General features: G+C 33.7%; 1 long non-coding RNA gene across 2 annotated transcripts in view; it reads right to left on the bottom strand.

Moving 5' to 3' along the window:
* Positions 1–1,597: 1,597 nt before the first annotated feature.
* Positions 1,598–18,934, bottom strand: part of LOC129492323 (uncharacterized) — a 126,241-nt gene continuing 108,904 nt past the window's right edge. For both annotated transcript variants that reach the window (XR_008660789.1, XR_008660788.1), the window contains 2 exons: positions 4,009–4,149; positions 1,598–2,291 (listed from right to left, as the gene is read on the bottom strand). This is a non-coding gene — a long non-coding RNA (uncharacterized lncRNA). The remainder of the gene's footprint in view (positions 2,292–4,008; positions 4,150–18,934) is intronic.

The following is an 18,934-nucleotide window of genomic DNA, read 5'->3' as shown; positions in this document are numbered from 1 at the left end:
GCTGAGTACTTTGAGCTGAAGGATATTGGAAAGACCTCAGAAACAAAGTCTACTTCTGACCTTTCTTGGCCTTCATTCTCCTACTTTGTTTTCTCTCTTGAGGCAGGCCATAAAATCTGGAATTCTTCCCAAAGGCTGGTCATACAAGCCAAAAATATTACTTTAAATTTCCTGCACTTTTTTGTGTAGAAGCCGGCCATAAAGAAATTCTCTGACCTACTTTGTCTGATTGTATCATAGGACCCTCATTCCAAAAGGGTTCTTGCCCTATTCCCAGGAAGAAGAAATACCACACAGAAAGACCAAGAAGAATCTGAACAGACAGGCCTTGCTGTGTTTAGCCAATCAGTCTATGACCATTAGATCACTCCCTTTTTGACACATTTCTACATGGCTGTCCATTCTTTATTGAACCTAAGCATAACAATAGACATTTTTCCCTAAGTCTTTGGGTCTTCATTCTGGTCTCTGTGTCACATAAAATTTTATTAAATACATCTGTTATACTTTCCTTTTGTTAACCTGTCTTTTGTTGTAAGAGTATTGGCTGTAACCTCCATGATGAGAATAGTTATGACATACTTTCCACTTCTACAGTTCTGATCTATCACATTACACTCACAAATAGAGGTCATAACTCTCTGAAATACCTTTATGATACTGAAGTGTTGTGACTCACAGATTGAAAAAGGCTGTTCTGTACATGTGAATAGGGTCTTTTCTTCTTGTACATGTGTAACAAGAGTTACATATAAGAATATTTGAATGAATACTGCTGGTTATTCTAAAATGGGAAAGAATAATATACTCTACAGTAATGAAGATAAACTGGAATTAAACATTATATAACAATAGGTATGAATTTCACATACATAATGTTCAGCAAAAAATCAAGTTGCAGAAGTAAATAGAAAATGTAATTCCATTTATAATTACAAACATATGAAACAAATTATTAATATTTGTGTGTGCATTAAAGAGAGACATAGATATAGAAAGAGCTGTATAAAATAAAAAAAAGATGGCTAGACACAATATTTGATACATTGGTTGTTATTTGCTGCCATCACATAAAGGGCGTATAGGTGGTTTAGAAGGTAAGGTATTCTCTTGTCAAATTTTGATGTAATCAATATATTGATGTGACTTTTTACTTTTTACATATGATTTATATGTCTAATGTTTTAGATTTAATATTGAATACTTTTAAATATATAATAATTATAAATATATACTTTCAGATAGAGATATATAATTTTTTAAATAAAAGTAATAAAAGACCTAAAAGGAGATGTTTCTACTTAGTATTCTCTTCACTCTGAATATTAAAAGTATCTTGGCCTCAACATTATAACGGCGGCCAGGTGCAGAGGCCAGAGTGAGCTTTTTGTGCTCCTGCCCTGTGGTAGTGTCTAGGGGTGTGTGCCTGCAACCCCAATGTTACAATGCTCTTAGCCTCGCCATCCACAGAGGACTTTAAGTGTCAACCAGCTCAATGAACTTTCTGACTTTTTGCAAGGGCAGAGGTCGAGTGTGACAGCTTTCTGTATCCAAAGTTCTTGTCCAGCATCCCTGAAGAATCTGGTCACACACGGGCTTGATGGATAAATGCAAGGTTTTATTGAGTGGTGGAGGTGGCTGTCAGTGGGATTGATGGGGAGCCAGAAGCGGGGGATGAAGTGGAAAGATGATCTAGGCTGTCTAGCAGCCAAACTCCTCTTCAACCACAGCAACCTAAACTCCTCTTTACGTTCAGACCTTCCTCCTCTTCTCTCTTTCTCTGCTGTGTTGTTCTGCCATTCGTCTGCTTGTCTTATGCTAGTCTGCTTCTGGAGCCTGGGGTTGGGGGTTTACATGGATAAAGGATAGGGGGCATATTGGGCCAAAAGGCAACTTTTTGGGCACAAAAACAGGAATATCTGTCCTCATTTAGGGCTTTGTGTCTTCAGGCTTGAGGGTGGGGCCTTTTCCAGGGAACTGCTATCTTCAAACAGTGATTCCCTGTCTCCTATCCATATCACTTTTCCTTTTTATTTGTCTTTATGTGGATTTACCTATTTCAGTTCTACCTCATCCTGCCTCCTGAAGTACTGGAACCCTATAATTCCCGCTCCTGTCTGGAGTTCTTCAGGGTGAATTGTCTTGATTCATAAGGCATCCATGATAGCCAGAATTCAGATTTCATCTTTTTCTGCTCTTCTAGATGAGTTATGGATTCTTTCTTCTAGTTTTATCCTTCAAAAACTGTGTTTATATTTCTCATCAGCTATTGTGTCCTTCAGTACTCTGTGCTTTATGGTGAAATTCAGGGAAAAAAAAAGGAGATACATGTATTAGCTTTTCTGTTTAAATAGACATTTGTACATATTACTCTAATTACTGTTATCCCTGAGCTATAACTCTGAAGACCACGAAAATGCCGCAGTGACTTTTAGTCCTACACAGAATGATATCACATAATACATTTTAGTTTTTGTGTCTTGATATAAGAGTCATAAGAAAGAATGAAGATTCTAGAAGTCTTTATTTCTTTAAGTATTGAATTATCCTATTAAATACCAGTGTTTGCTACTCACTGGCTGAAATTCTAACACTGAGCAATATTGTTGGAAGTAAAGCCTTTAAAATAAATTTCCTCTTTGTTTGTTTATTTATTTATTTATTTTACTTATTTTTGTTTGAGATGGAGTCTGGCTCTGTCACCTAGGCTGGAGTGCAGTGGCACGATCTTGGCTTGCTGCAACCTCTGCCTCCCTGGTTCAAGGGATTCTCCTACCTCATCCTCCCGGTTAGCTGGGACTACAGGTGCACGCTGTTACACCCAGCCAATTTTTGTATTTTTAGTAGAGACGGAGTTTCACTCTGTTGGCCAGGCTGGTCGCGAACTCTTGACCTCAAATGATCTGCCTGCCTCGGCCTCCCAAAGTGCTGGGATTACAGGCATGAGCCAAAGCACCTGGCCAAATTTTCTCTTTATAATGGGAGAGGTTTTTAATTTTTTTTTTCTTTTTCATTCTAAAGGGATGTAAGGCATTCACTGATACATCACTGCTTAAGAAAAAATGCTGTACTTGGGAGTTCAATTGAATCACTGTGACGTATTCAAGTTGCCATATTTACAACCAATAACATTCACACTTTTTATTCTGAAAGTAACATAAAAACCTCCCTGGCTGCTCTATATTCAAGCAGAAAATCAGTTATTTCAATATCACAAAAACTACACTATGACTATTCATATTAATTACAGTTGAATATCCTGTTACTGACTATAAACAATTTAAATTATAAGTAAAAATGAATTTATTTAAAACTACAGTTTATATGAAAATGGACTCCTGAAATTAATGGCCTTGGAAAAAATTAAAAAATCATCTTTCTAAGAATAAATTGATATATAAGATTACTTTTTAGGTGAGGTTTACCAAAAATCCTTTACTGTTTAATTACTGGGATATTAGGGTATTTATTTTACATGGAATTACTATAACTACCCTATTCTAGTACTAGAACTGACATAAAATGTTTGATCAGAGCTATCAAACATTCTAAATAATTAACAGAACATACTAACTTATTTTTGGCTTTTAACTGCTTACACTGATGTCAACACTATCCAAAGTCATCACATAATCAGTGTTCTGTGAAATAATGTCAAATGCATCATTAAATGTGTTGATCAGCAACTCTTAGTGTGAACTGAGAGCAGTTTTACAGGAGAAAGACCAGCTGCTTTCTCAGAGAGAGAGATACGGAGAGTGAAAGAGACAGACAAAGAGAGATTGACAGTGAAAGAGAGAGAGAGAACAAAGCAGGTCTATTTATTGAACATATGGCAATCCCAGGAGGATCCTAAAAACATAACTTAATATGTAAATATCCTAGTGCTTATAAATATTCTAATAAAATGAGCTTTTGCGTAGTACATATAAATGTTAATTTTAGATCAAAGATGATTCGTGATGACCCAATGAATTCATTAGTTTACTGTTATCCTCAGAGTCTCACCTTGTTATAGGCTTGCTTCTTGAAGTTAATCACCCAAGATTTACTAGCTTGAAATTCTTCTCCTCATTTACATCAGCCTTTTGAATTCTCACTTGAGAGGTGATATTTCATTCTCGTTTCTGTGTCAATCTGGAAGATTTTCTGAAACAAATTAAAATTACAAAGCCTTATTGAATAAAATAATTTATGGTGTATTCATTGTTTCCAATTAATATTAAACTGTGTTTATCTTTTGCAAATATTATAATTGAGCACTTTGTTCCCTAGGATTTTAAAAATCAAAATTATCCCTGTACTTTTAAAATCAGAACAAGAAAGAGAAATGTTAACAATATATTACTGTATGAAATCAAATTTTACCTATGGGAGAAAAATTATGTTGATGACCTTTGTGAATCGGCTATATCTAACATTAAAATAATTTTTGGAATTTAAATGTAGTGTTTCATCCACTGAAATTGTATCATATATTGATGTTCAAACTTTTTTCAAATGTCAACCTTAATTGGTACTTTGTCTGGCAAAGATAATGTTGGGCATTGGCATTCACAAAACCATTTTCTTCTTCCCCTCACCATACAGAGAACTACATTTTCTACACTTCGTGACTCTCTGGCAGGACCATGTGACAGAGTTCTGAACATTTGAATGTGGATATACATGATATATGACTATTCTAAGCTCTAAAATCTCCATGAAATTATTTATGACAGATAATAATGGATTTAGATCATAATCTCAAAATCACAATCCCAAACCCTGTTATTCCAAATGTTGAAATAATAAATTGTCAAAATTCATTAAGTCTAAATCCTTAATGTCTAAAATCCCCAAAAGCATAATCATAGGATAGTTGCATCGTGGAACTATTACCTTGTTATTGTCTTTATTTAGAAATTAAGTATGGCTTAAGGAGATGTATATGGATTCCTAATTGACAAGGAGTAGATTTGTGACCTTAATTTTAAGTGTCAGCTTGACAAAATTAAGGAATACCCAAAAATGGTAATGCATTATTCTGGACGTGTCTGTGAGAATGTTCCAGAGGAGATTAGTGAGTGAGTCTGAGTGGACAAGGCGAGGAAAACTTGCCCTCAATATTGGTGGAAACCATGTAATCAGCTGGGGAACCAGAGAGAGCAGGTACAGAAAGGCAACTGGTCCCTCTCTGACAACTAGAGTAGACTTTTCTTTTGCTGCTTTGAACATCAGAACTCCAAGATTTTCAGCATTTGTACTCCAAGACTTACACCAGAGGTCCCCAGGTCCTGAGGCTTACAGCCACAGTCTGAGAGTTACATCGTCTGCTTCTCTGGTTTTCATGTAAAAATATTGACATTTCCTTAGTAAATGAAGATATGTTCTTTTTGTGCACCTGGATTGGTGAAATTTCTTGAGCTCTCAACTCTTTGGGTTACTGCATATGCAGTGGTGACCCATTGTGATTTTTATTCCATTTTCTCAAAGATTTAGGTTGTTCCTAACAGTATTTTAGATGACGAGTTATGAGTGTACATTATTACCAACCATACTGATTTGTGCTTATACATTTTGGTCTTGACCTATTTCTTTGTGAATACATTTCATCTGCTTGTAACTTGTATACACATGTGATTGTCGTTAGTATAATTAGTGCTTATGCTTGCAAAAATACTTATATCATTATTGCCTATATTATTGTTCAAATTGGCCTATGAAATGTCATAATTTTATGTTTCTCAAATAAATTTGCTTTTAAAAATGTAAGTAAATATTTATAAAATGATTTTGAAACTATTTTTTCAAGAATTATATTTTTCAGATTTTGATTTTTTTTAGGATTGTGATTTTTGAGTTTATTTAGACTTTGAGGATATTGATATTCTTATGTTTCAATATTTGAGATTATGGTGTATGGTGTTTGCAATTGTGTCTTTCAGGATTATTATTGGCTTGTGATGATAGCAGGGAAACTGATAGTTTGGAAGTGTGTCTCCTCCAAATCTCATGTGAAAGGTGAAACCAGTGTTGGAGGTTGGCCTCGTGGGAGGTGTTTGGATCATGTGGCAAATCCCTCATGAATGGCTTGGGACCCTCCTCACAGTAATGAGTGAGTTTTGACTCTTTCAGTTACTAAGAAATTTGATTGTTAAAAGAGCCTGGTACCTCTTCCTTTCCCTCTTGCCATGTGACGTGTCTGCTTCCCCTTCACTTTCTGCTATGAGTAAATGCTTCCTGAGGCCTCACCAGAAACTGACCAGTTGCTGGTATCCTGCTTAATAAACCACACTACCATGAGCCAGATAAACCTCTTTATTTTGTAAATTACCCAGCACTTGGTGTTCCTTTCTAGTAATGCAAAACATAATACAGTAACCTTAAAGCCAAGTGATGATAATGACAGATTGCAGGCTGGCAGAGATCTTGTGAATAGCTGCCTGTAGAAGAGCACTCTTTTTGTATTCCCCACCAACCACCCACAAACTCCAATGTGCTGTGAGCTTAGTAAGTAATAAACTTTCGTTGTACAAAGAACCTTGAAACATCTAGCTTTAACAGGTAGAATAGCTAGCATTAAATACTATGAGGTTTCTAATTCGAACATATGCAGATGGTAGTTTGCTGAATTATAGTATAATTGATTGGCAATACAAAAATATTAGTAATAATAATAGTAATAAATTTGTGGATAACATTAACCTTTGCATGAAATTTATTAGAAATTTCTGAAATAGAGAGAGTATATTTTTATTTAATCAATAGAAAAACTAAAGTGCAAGATAATATTTTACAATATAGCAAAAATACTAATATACTATCAGAACTTAGTGACATTAATATATTTATATATTTTATATCTAGTGGCATATATATAGTCACTAAGTTCTGATAGTATAATAGTATTTTGAATATGTAAATAATAAAATATAAATATATTAAATGCTCTATATATACATTGTTATATAGAGCATTTAATATTGCATTTAATATAGTTTTCTAAACAAATGATAATATATTTGTCCTTCAAACTGTCGAAGTCTTTGTACCTATTATCTATTTTTTCTGGTATTCATTTCCTATCAACTTGGTCTGTGAATATTGTAATCATCATTCAAAGTTAACATCAATTATCATTTACTTTTTTGCTACTTCTAGTCAGAGACCCCTTGTCCTTTCATGGTCTTGTCCATATTTTTCTTTATGAAACATTAGATAAAAATGCCACTTTTTCCTAACGATTTTTTTATTTAACTCTTTCTTTTTAAATTGTTCAAGGGAGAGCTTAAGTATCCAGGTATTCCAACTCAATAATGGTATATTGACTTGTGAAACTTTTATTAAATACCTATAACCTCGTCATGTACTGATAAAAGAGAAAATGAATAGTTGATCTAAAGGCTAATACTACACATAGGGTGACTCTGCTCATGTTAGAATATGAATTTAAAGTGAAAAAGGTAGAAACTGACTTGGATACTTATTTACAAATTATTTTAAAGTATTTATAATATTATGTCTTATTTCTCAATCACTGTTACTTAATATTACTTTTTACAACATATTATTGTAAAGTTAAATGTACTTCATTACCCCTAAACTTGTGTAATTTTTAAATTTTATTTCATCTTTCTTTATCCTAATATGTCTCTGTGACATTAAGTGGGCATATAATATAGATCTAATTTTAATGAAGTATATTTTCCTTTTCCTTCCTCTTCCACAATTAATTGAGTTATATTTCCCTAAGAGTCTTACAACTTTTACAAGTATGTTGCTTAAAATGTCAGATACAAAATTGATCGCTAGGAAATGTAATAGATGTCAGTTATAAAGCTGTAAGATAAAATTCAAATTCTCAGTTGCTAATATCAATAATCTTTATTTTAGTGAATCAAATCAATGAAAAATATAATTTTCCAAAAGTAAAAATAATGTTTAAAAAAGTTGTGAATAGCATTTCAAACTATCTGGGTTGAAGGATCAGAAGTTTTGTTTTTTTTTCTTTTTCCTTGCAAAATAGTATTACAATATAAACAAATTATTTAAAAAATTCAATAAAGTTAACAAATGAAAAATAAAATCCCAACTTTTAAAATACTAACTTAAAGACATAAGCTATACTTTAAAAATGGAGAGAAATGCAGTGAATGTGCTGTGTTCACTTGAGAAGAATGTTGCATTCTGCTGTTGTTTGGTAGATTATTCTGTAAATATATTAGTCTTATTCAGGCCATCTATATCCTTATGCTTTTCTGCCTGTATGTTCTTTTTTTTCAATGACTCAGTGAGGAGTGTTGAAATCTAAATGTATACTATATTGTGGATTTATATATTTCTATTTTCAAATGTATTTTTTAACAAAGTATGGATATTTTTCTTTTAGCACATTGAAAATATCACTGCACTATCTTTTTTGCTGGCGTGAGTTCTGCTAAGAATTCTGCTGTAATACTTATCTTTGATTGTGTTGGGTATTTTGTCACTAATATTGAAAAATCCTTTGCCATTATTTCTTCAAAATTTCTTTTGCTCCTTTCTCTTTTCCCCCTTTTTATGGGATTCTGATTATAAATGTTTGGTATTGTCTCGTATATCTTGTATGATTTTACCTGTTATTTAATACTTTTTTCCCTTTGTTTTTGTTTGACTTTCTACTGACCTGCCTTCACATTAACTGATTCTTTTATTTGCTGTGTTGAGATTACTGGTGAACCTGTCAGAGGCATTCTTTTTATTTCTACAACTTCTGTTTGTTATATTTTAATGTTTCCATCTATCTATTAAAATATACATTTTATATTGCTTGTAATGCTTTTCCATTAAAACCTATATTAGATTGGTCATATTTATTTTAAATTTACTGTCTGTACCAACATCTGTGTCACATAGTGTTGTTCTGAGGACTGTTTTTCATCTTCAGACTGTTTCTGTTTTTTGTTTTTTTGCATGCCTTATAATTTTTGTATTTGCATGCCTTGTAATTGCTGTATTGAATTCTGAACGTTATATAGCACAGAAGATACTGAGTCACATATTTGTTGTAGTTAGGGATGAGCACATCTTTCCTTTCTCTGAGTCTTTAGTTTGGGGTTTTGCATTAGTCTGGTAAGGAATAGGGCTGAGTTTGAGATTTATCTTTTCTCTAGTTACCCTTTGTGAAGTTGAAGGCTCGAACCCTTCAGAAATTCCTTTCATGTATTGTATGGGCCCATTTGCAAGACATATTTTCTCAATATCTACTCCACACTTGGCTTTAGGCCCCATGCTTTACTTTACATCTTCCCTTTGTACTGCTTCCCAGAAAGAATTTATTTCCTGCAGCTCTCCATATTATACTCCATTATTATTTTTATTTTACACCTTTTATTGTGGTCATGGAGAGCTGGAGAAGACGAATGTTTTCTGATGTTTTAACTAAGCCTCTTTCTTACATAGGCACTGCAAATTTAGGCCCATTCACATCACTCACATTGAATGTGATTATTTTTATAATTGAATTAAAACGTACCATATTGCTGTTTTCTATTTGTTTGTTTGGTTATTTTTTCCTATTGTTTTTCAGCTTCTTTTCTTATTGTTTTTTATTTTTTCTCACTTTTTATTATTATTTAATTCTTTAGTGGTTACCCTATTTTTACAAGACAGATTTTTAATTAAAAATGTTATATTCTCAAGTAATACTTTACTACTTCATGTATAGTGGAAGGACTTTCAGTTGTAGATTATATTTTCTATTTCTCTCTCCCAATTTTTGTATTTTGTTATGACATTACTTTTTATCTGCTTTATACAATATATTACTATTATTTTTGCTTTACATGGTTAACTATAAGTAATTAAAAATGAAAAAAAATCTTTCCAACATTCTTCTTTGATTTAATGGATTTATATTTCTGTCTGATCTGATATTTCTCTACTGGAAGAAATTTATTTAATAATTTTTACAGCATAGTGCTTTTTGTCTGAGAAAGACTTTGTCTCTCTTTCAATGTTGAGACATACTTTGTAGATCAAAGTCCATTGTGTTTTGGGATTGCATGTTTTTTTATTGTTAGTTTTATTTCTATGTATTTAATATAGATATCTTCAAGATTTCCCATTTATCTTTTGTCTTCGGGTGCTTAAATATTATGGGCCTTATTTTTCTTTTGTTGTTGTTACTTAATTTGGTTTGGTTTGACATTTCTTCTGCTTGGTGTTCTCTGAGCTTCTTGAATTTATAGATCTCTTTATCAATAATTGCAGAAATTTCTCAATCATCAGTCTTAAATATTTCTCCTGTTCTGTATTATCTCTCTTTTCCTCTGGCATTCCATGGGTCCTGTTTCATAAGATTATTTGATATTTTTTCTCAGCGATCTGATGTTATTTCAGTAATTTCCATTGACTTATATTCAAAGTCACTGGTTACATCTTCAGTTGTGTCAAGTTTATGCATTAGTCCATTGCTGATATTATTTATATCTATTATGTGTTTTTTATTTCTAAAATTTTCTTTTGATTTTTTAGATTGTTTTCTTTTCTCTGCTGGAATTATCCATCTCATTTTGCACATTGTCCAACTTTCATAGTAGAGAATCTACTTTTCCGTGGCCCTGAACTATGTAACACTGCAATGGTGTCAGTTTATTTAATCAACTACAATCCAATCAAGTCTATAAAATGCTATCAGATTATACTTGACTATAGTCATTACCCGCAGACTAAAATATTTATAGATAGTTCCCCACGAATATAGGATAAAGTCCTAGATAATTTGTCCAGATGTAAGTCATTCTATATATTTCCATTTTCTATGTATCAAATATTATCGCACTCTCCTGCATAAACTTTGTACCTTTATTAAATTGATCGAATAAATATTCTCCACTCTCTGCATATTTTCTGTCTACAGACCTTCATCTACAGGCCCTCTGTCTACAGGCTTTCATTCTAAATTATTAGAATAATTTTATATTCTTCTTTAATATTCAATGTCCATCTTATGTCTGACCTCTCTATGAACTCAGCCCATCTCAACAGTCCATCACTAAAGTTTAACCTTCAAAAGAATTTATTTTCTACCAAAGGTATATCATTGGGCCATGTATATCTTGCCTCCTTATGACTTAGAGTTTTGGTGTATTCAGTGATTAAAATAATTTTCATTTGATGATAGTGCTTATAATGGTGTTGATAAAGATGATTAAGATGATTGTGATGGCAACAGAAACCTTAAAATTGTTCTTCGCAGATATGTTTGTTCACATATACATGTCATATCAGAGTCCAATGAGACAAGGGGCTTATTATGATTTATTTTCTCCAGACAGCTGATGAATTTTATGTCACATAGGAGGTTAAAATCCTAATTTTATCTAAACTTATAAATCAATTTGATTGTTAAACTGAAGAGACAAAATAAGAGAAATAAAGAGAGAATGTCTAACACTATAGCATTGGTAGTATAAAAATCTCTGTATCCGAACATTTAATTTTAATCTTCTTTGATATCTAATTACATCTACAAAATGTTGTGACCTATGCCATTATATTTATTCCAAATGCCAGTGAAGGTTTCTAGTCAACTAAACTGTATATTTTTGCATGAAGATATCTGTATATTCATGATCACTTAAAATTTTAAATCTATAAGTGCTGAATTAAAAAGATTCAAAGGGCCAGGCGCGGTGGCTCATGGCTATAATCCCAGCATTTTGGGAGGCCAAGGCGGGTGGATCACCTGAGGTCATGAGTTCTAGACCAGCTTGACCAACATGGTGAAACCCCATCTCTACTAAAAATACAAAAAATTAGCTGGGCATGGTGTCATACGCCTGTAATCCCAGCATTCGGGAGGCCAAGGCAGGTGAATCACTTGAACCTGGGAGGTAGAGGTTGTTGTGAGCTGAGATTGCGCCATTGCACTCCAGCCTGGATAACAAGAGCGAAACTCATCTCAAAAAAAAAAAAAAAAAAAAAAAAAAAGAAGAGAAGATTCAGAAATAGTTAAGGAAATATTTTGTATGCTTTTATGATTGTAGAAGCTTTTCCTAAAAATAAATCAAGAGGGAACATGCAGAAATAATTATAATACCACAATAATAGAATTGGAAATAGTAGAACTTGCATTTCCATTGCACTACACATTATGTAAAGCAATTATATAAACATTACACTGTGTAATTCATCATGTATTAGTACACTAGATTTTATCCTCTCAGCAACGTTTGGAGCAAAAACGATATTGTACATTCTTGGTCCTCAGGTATATGTTAATTGCTTTAAGCAAGGGGTTGAATCATGGTCTCTTAAAATAAATTCAGTATTATATTAGAAATTATTCTAATTTCAAAAGTGTCTCATTTTAATAGAAATTGCTGTTTGATATAAAATCAACATTGAACTTTAGAACTAATTTGAGATTATCAAAATGTATTTTGCTCTTTTGATACAAAGTTAAAAATGGCTTGAAAGAACAGTGAGGTGAAATTCTCCTATGGGTAGAGATTTTAGCATATGGTTAACTGCATAATGATGGGATTGAAAAAAATAATATTTGAAGATTAGACATCAAGAGGTGGGAGGAAGCAGACTACTGTATTAGTTCATTTTCATGTTGCTGATAAAGACATACCTGAGAGTGGGTAATTTATGAAGAAAAGGAAGTTTAATGGATTCACAGTTCCACGTGGCTGGGGAGGCCTCACAATCTTGGTGAAAGACAAGAGGCCCTTCTTACATGTGGCAGACAAGATAGAATGAAAACTGAGCAAAAGGGGTTTCCCCTTATAAAACAATAAGATCTCATGAAACTTATTCACTACCACAAGAACAGTCTGGGGGAAGCACCCCCGTGATTCACATATCTCCCACTGGGTCTCTCCCACAACACATGAGAATTATGGGAGCTACAATTCAAGATGAGATTTGAGTGGGGACACAGCTAAACCATATCAGATGTATATTTAAGAAATGTGCACAGAGTTTGGAGGGCTTTGACTCTCTCATTAATACCAAGCCAAGGAGTCTCAAAGCAACCATGTGACAGGATATCTTTTTCAGTGGAAATAAAAAGACCTCTTGTCTCAAAGTGGGTTCATAAACTTGTAAGCCATGGAAGAAGGGATGGTAGCTATACAAGGTCCCAGTAGCATAGGTGAAAACAATTTAAGAAGGATAGTAGAGACAGTGGTCATTAATTTTAATTATGACATTAAGACCAACTATAGCAGTGAGTACTGTATCTTGTGCTATTAACTGTCCTTTGTGCTTTGGGAAGTCTTTTTCTTGCTTTTTTTCTTTTTAATAATTATAACTCATTGCCAACTTTGAGAATTATTGAGAGTTCATAATGGACCAAATATGTTGTGCAAATGGATCTGAATTGTATAAATCATAATCAGAGGAAACACTGTGTGTGTCCCACTTACATCCCTTTGACCTAATCTGAAGGTCACCTGCAGAGTTACCATAAAGCTCTCTGTGTCTCTGCCTGAGAGCAATTTCTAGCTACTATTGTCAATTTGAACCATGCATAGCAGGTCAACATTTTTAGAAAGTTGATATTCCTTGGGAAACTTTCAAATGATGAAATAGTTGCTAAACAACTATCTCACTCTCTGTTCCCTCAGAGGGATAGCTCTAAGTTACATTCTACATAGTCTCAGAAAAATCAAGTCCCAGTTACCCTCAAGTGGAAAATGCTCACTAGTGTTCCCTTTATTGATTTCTATCCCTTCCCTCTATCACTTTCCCTTGACCTTACCGTGCTACCCAATATCCTCTTTCTAACAAATTACTTATACCCAAATTAATAAATCAGGGTCTGCCTCTAGGGAAATAAAAAATAAAATATTTATTTTGGTCACTTAGGAGTGATGCCTGCCTGAGAACTTTATTAAGTTTATTAGAATTGCTTAGTAGTCAACTGTCTTGCTAAAGTAATAAAAATGTGTTGAGTGTGATCTGTGAACCAAGAAAGGATTGGGATAGATAATCTGGACTGGGAAATCCATTACAGGCATTTTTCTGGTTACACTGAATAGAGCAAACTAGATCCACAACAGTTCTCCCTAAAGATTATCACCTGGAAAATGGTGAAACTCTCAATGTATTTCAGTATTAATATTTTTATTCTATTCAGTAAAAAATGATACTGGAAAAAGTTTAGCAACTTTCCCTTGTTTGTCTACTGAGTGCTGACTTTCAACCTCAGTCTTACCTAATCTCAAATTTACTGGAGTTCTAAAAAGAGTTTTGTTTTATTTATATCATTAAAAACATTTCATGAAAATAATTTTTAGTTGCAATGTCATTTTCAGCACAAGAAGCCAAAGAGTTTACCTTGGTTAGGTGTATATGTTTTCTCTTCTATTCAAGATAATTCTTATTATATTCACAGAGGAAATGGAGTTTCTAATGATAAATAAATAACTATGTTAACACTAATTAATTGATTGGGAGCTTAGAAAATGCTAACATTTAATAAGGCTTTATTGACAAAATGAATTTTGAATTTCATTTTATAGATCCCTTAGTAATAATAAGAAAAAAGGTAAATACTAGGCAAAACTATAGCAACTTGAAGAAATATCATTAATTCCTATTTTTGTCTTGTGCTTTATTTTTTAAATTTCCCCGATATTATTACATATGTGGTTATATTTTTCTTATGCTTTATTGATTACCTGTAAAATGCCACAGTTATTTTGGAAAGTAAAAAAAATTACATAAATAAATAAATACTTTTTGCTCTCTAAATATATAACATTTCTTATTTACTCTTCCTGGAAGAAGTATACCATAGGGGTAAGATTTAAAATTTAAATGTGTCATTTATGTCAGAATACCATTACTATTCATGTACTTTTTCCACATGATAATCCTAAAGGAATTAATTTGTTAAAATAAGATATAACAGTTCACATTGTAAAATTCATAACTTTATTGAAAACATCATGCCATTTAAAAAGCTGAGCTTACTATGAAATTAGTCACCATAGTTAGTATTCTGCTGCAGATAAAATATTTTTATTTAAGCTCCTGTGAGATTCACTCAAAGATTTGAGAAGTGAATTTAGTTCCTACTAATAGAAAACAAAGTGAAATCTACTAACCATGATTCACAAAGGCTAGAAAAGAGTTTTTAGAAGGCATTATAAAAAGTTTTCTGTTTTCAAATTATCTCATTTTTATCCTCCTCTAAGTCTCATATACCTGTTTGACTTTTCTTAAAAAGTTTTCAGTCTTACAACTTTAAAATTAGTTAAGGGTAAATAAAGGGGAAAAAAATGACTTGATATACTTAAGGAAAATGTCAATGGGATATAGAAGATATTGAAAAAAAGATAAGGAAATCAATTTTTAAAACAATTTTCAAATATATAATCAGAACTGACTTTTAAAACATAATTCTCTGAAAACTTTAGTTTTATATCATTTTTGGTAGAATTTATATTTGAATAATATACAGGTTTATCACTGCTGTGTTAGAACAATGCATATTCCAATTTTTTTCACCAATTTTTTTAAATGTTTCCATCAACAGTATTTGTAAGTGTCTTTAGGATAATTGCTTATTTGCTAGCTTCTGACACCACTAAATTAGAAAAAAATTTGTCCACTTGTAATCTATGTTTCCAATAATTGCCAAGTTTTAAGCCACATGTGTTTAATAGGGAAAATCAAAGTTTAAATATACTATAATTTTATTTCTAAAGAGGGTCTTAATATAAAGAGGGTGATGAGAATGGTGAGTTAGAATGAAATAAATAATAAAGAGGGTCATGAGAATGGTCAGTTAGAAGGAAAAGAAGCATGTGAGGTAATAATGTTATTTCATGATATAAGGAATAGTGTTTGGTTAAGAATGAAACTCTTCTAATTAAGTAATGGAAATTGACAGGCCCAGCTGGCTGTATATAATAGAAAAATGGCAAGAAAAAATACTATATGGTGAGCCACAGTAGCTAAAGATAAAAGATCATTAAATATGCAGCATTAACATAGAAGTTTTAAACTGTCAGATAAAGAGGTTATAAAAATGACCAAGACATAGATCGAAGACAAAGAACTAAGTAAGAAATACTATATAAATTATTCAATTATCAGGAAATGCAAAAAGATCCAATATCCTCTCCTGGTCCATTTAACATAACCAACACCTCCTAGTCTAACTGTAGGACCTCTTCTCCTACAAGATGACACATTGTATGTTACATGCAGGGATGGCAAAATACACATTCTGTCCAAATACAGCTACTCTAAAATTGTAACTATGGATGGGAATTTTCTGGACACAGCAAGAATCTGGGATATTAGGATAAAACATAAAACCTTGTTTCAATTTCTCAGCTCAGTGGTGACTTATGAATACTATCTACACTGGTAATATTTTATTTCATTTTCACCTTCTCATCTCTATTTTTTCCCTTACAATAAACGTTTTCCTTCTTATTGGTATAAACGCCATCTATCAATAAAAGATTTTTTTTTTTTTTTTGATGATAAAGCTTACATTTATTCCCACAGCCTAAAACATGACTTCCAGATTCAAGGTGCTATTAAAACTGTTGCTGCCACAAACAGTATAATTGACTCCATTTTTAGCAGATGATAACTGTTTTTTTTTTTTTTTTTTTTTATACTTTAGGGTTTTAGGGTACATGTGCACAATGTGCAGGTTTGTTACATATGTATCCATGTGCCATGTTGATTTCCTGCACCCATTAACTCGTCATTTAGCATTAGGTGTATCTCCTAATGCTGTCCCTCCCCCCTCCCCCCACCCCACAACAGTCCCCGGAGCGTGATGTTCCCCTTCCTGTGTCCATGAGTTCTCATTGTTCAATTCCCACCTATGAGTGAGAACATGCGGTGTTTGGCTTTTTGTCCTTGCGATAGTTTACTGAGAATGATGTTCACATGAAGAAATGCTCCTCATCACTGGCCATCAGAGAAATGCAAATCAAAACCACAGTGAGATACCATCTCACACCAGTTAGAATGGCCATCATTAAAAAATCAGGAAACAACAGGTGCTGGAGAGGATGTGGAGAAATAGGAACATTTTTACACTGTTGGTGGAACTGTAAACTAGTTCAACCATTGTGGAAGTCAGTGTGGCGATTCCTCAGGGATCTCGAACTAGAAATACCATTTGACCCAGCCATCCCATTACTGGGTATATACCCAAAGGACTATAAATCATGCTGCTATAAAGACACATGCACACGTATGTTTATTGCGGCACTATTCACAATAGCAAAGAGTTGGAACCAACCCAAATGTCCAACAACGATAGACTGGATTAAGAAAATGTGGCACATATACACCATGGAATACTATGCAGCCATAAAAAATGATGAGTTTGTGTCCTTTGTAGGGACATGGATGAAGCTGGAAATAAAAGATACTAGGTATTAATTACATGCCTCATGTTTATAAAACAAATGTGTCATTTATAAGCAGGATGTGTATGCACCTATAACAGTGATTTTTAGAATGCATTAGTAACACTGTTCTCACTACATCTTCCCTATGTGTCCTCCCCAATACTTTAAATTCAGAAGAAAGAGAATACCTTGATGAAAAATATATTAAAATGCAATGTTCAACGGGATAAACAACTTAATTGTGCTTCTGTCCCCATTCCTTGACTTGATCAGTTTGTTCCATCAGGATTACTTAATACTTATTAAATAATTAAGCTACTTTATAATTTAACATCACATCTATTTTTGACACATTTATTCATTTGCCCAGTTTTCCTCCCACTTCAAATGTGACTTTCAAAGGTTTGTGCTCCTTTTCTATGCAATTTCTCAATTTTGGAAAACTTCAGCTTTCGGCTTTAAATCCTCTTCTCTTTTTACTGCAGTTCTCACTCCACTCAAGAGATTTAATCTAAACATATGGTCTAAAAACACTCTTATTTGCCAAATATTTCTAAGTGTTTATTTCTAGCTCTGGTTGGTAAACTGAAATTTTTATTGGTATAACCAAAATTCTACTCAAAATATCAACCTGATTTCTTAGAAATCTATCAAACTAAATGTAGATAAAAAAGACCTTGCGACTTCTCAATGTCTTCCCAAACATTTCTTACCTGGATATTCCCATCCTAGCAAAGGGCACCGCCATTCACCCAACTGCTAAAGCCAAAAACTTAAGTCATCATTGATTTTTCACTTTCTTTAACATTCAATATACAGTACACCTCTAAGCCCAATTGATAGTGGCAAGAGGCAGGCAAATTCCTGGGCAGATAAGTGGAGATCCCTGGTGAGTCCCACCCTTCAAGCCAGGAATAGCCCCAGGCCTGAAAAACCTGCTGCCAGTTCCAGGTGGAGTCCACTACCCCAAGTGAGAACTTCCTTGATGCCTTTCAGCCGGTGGGATGATGCTTTTTCTGGGCCCACCCATGGACCAATCAGCATGCACTTCCTCCATTTGGAGCCCATAAAAACCCCAGATGCAGCCAAACTCAGACACAGCTTGGGACCACATGCCTATAAGGAGGAGCTACCCACGTTGTGTCTTCTCTCTGCTGAGAGCTGTTCTGCCCCTCAATAAAACCATCTCCACCTTGCTCACCCTTCAGTTGTTCACATAACCTCATTCTTCCTGGACACTGGACAAGAACTGGGGACCTGCCAAACTGTGGTTCGGAAAGGGCTATAACACTTTCCTGCCTAGCTTGCCAAGCTGAAGACAGTGACCTGCTCCCATTCACCAGACTGTTGGAGTGAAGAGCGGTAACCCTTCTGGAGGCCCAGACCTCAGGATTCCCTGAGCCAGAGCTGTAACACCTATAGCCCTCCCATGTTCTGCCTGCATCAGGAGGCATTCCCACGTGACGTGAAGTGGCAGCCTTGCTGGACCAGCCCAGGATCCGTGGGCTACAGTTGGCAATGGGACTGAAAGAGCTGTTAACACATCCTCATTCACCAAGCTGTGGGCAGTG

This window comes from Symphalangus syndactylus, chromosome 10 (assembly GCF_028878055.3).
Source record: "Symphalangus syndactylus isolate Jambi chromosome 10, NHGRI_mSymSyn1-v2.1_pri, whole genome shotgun sequence".
NCBI classification, from domain to species: domain Eukaryota; kingdom Metazoa; phylum Chordata; class Mammalia; order Primates; family Hylobatidae; genus Symphalangus; species Symphalangus syndactylus.
This window is presented reverse-complemented; position numbering and strand designations above follow the sequence as displayed.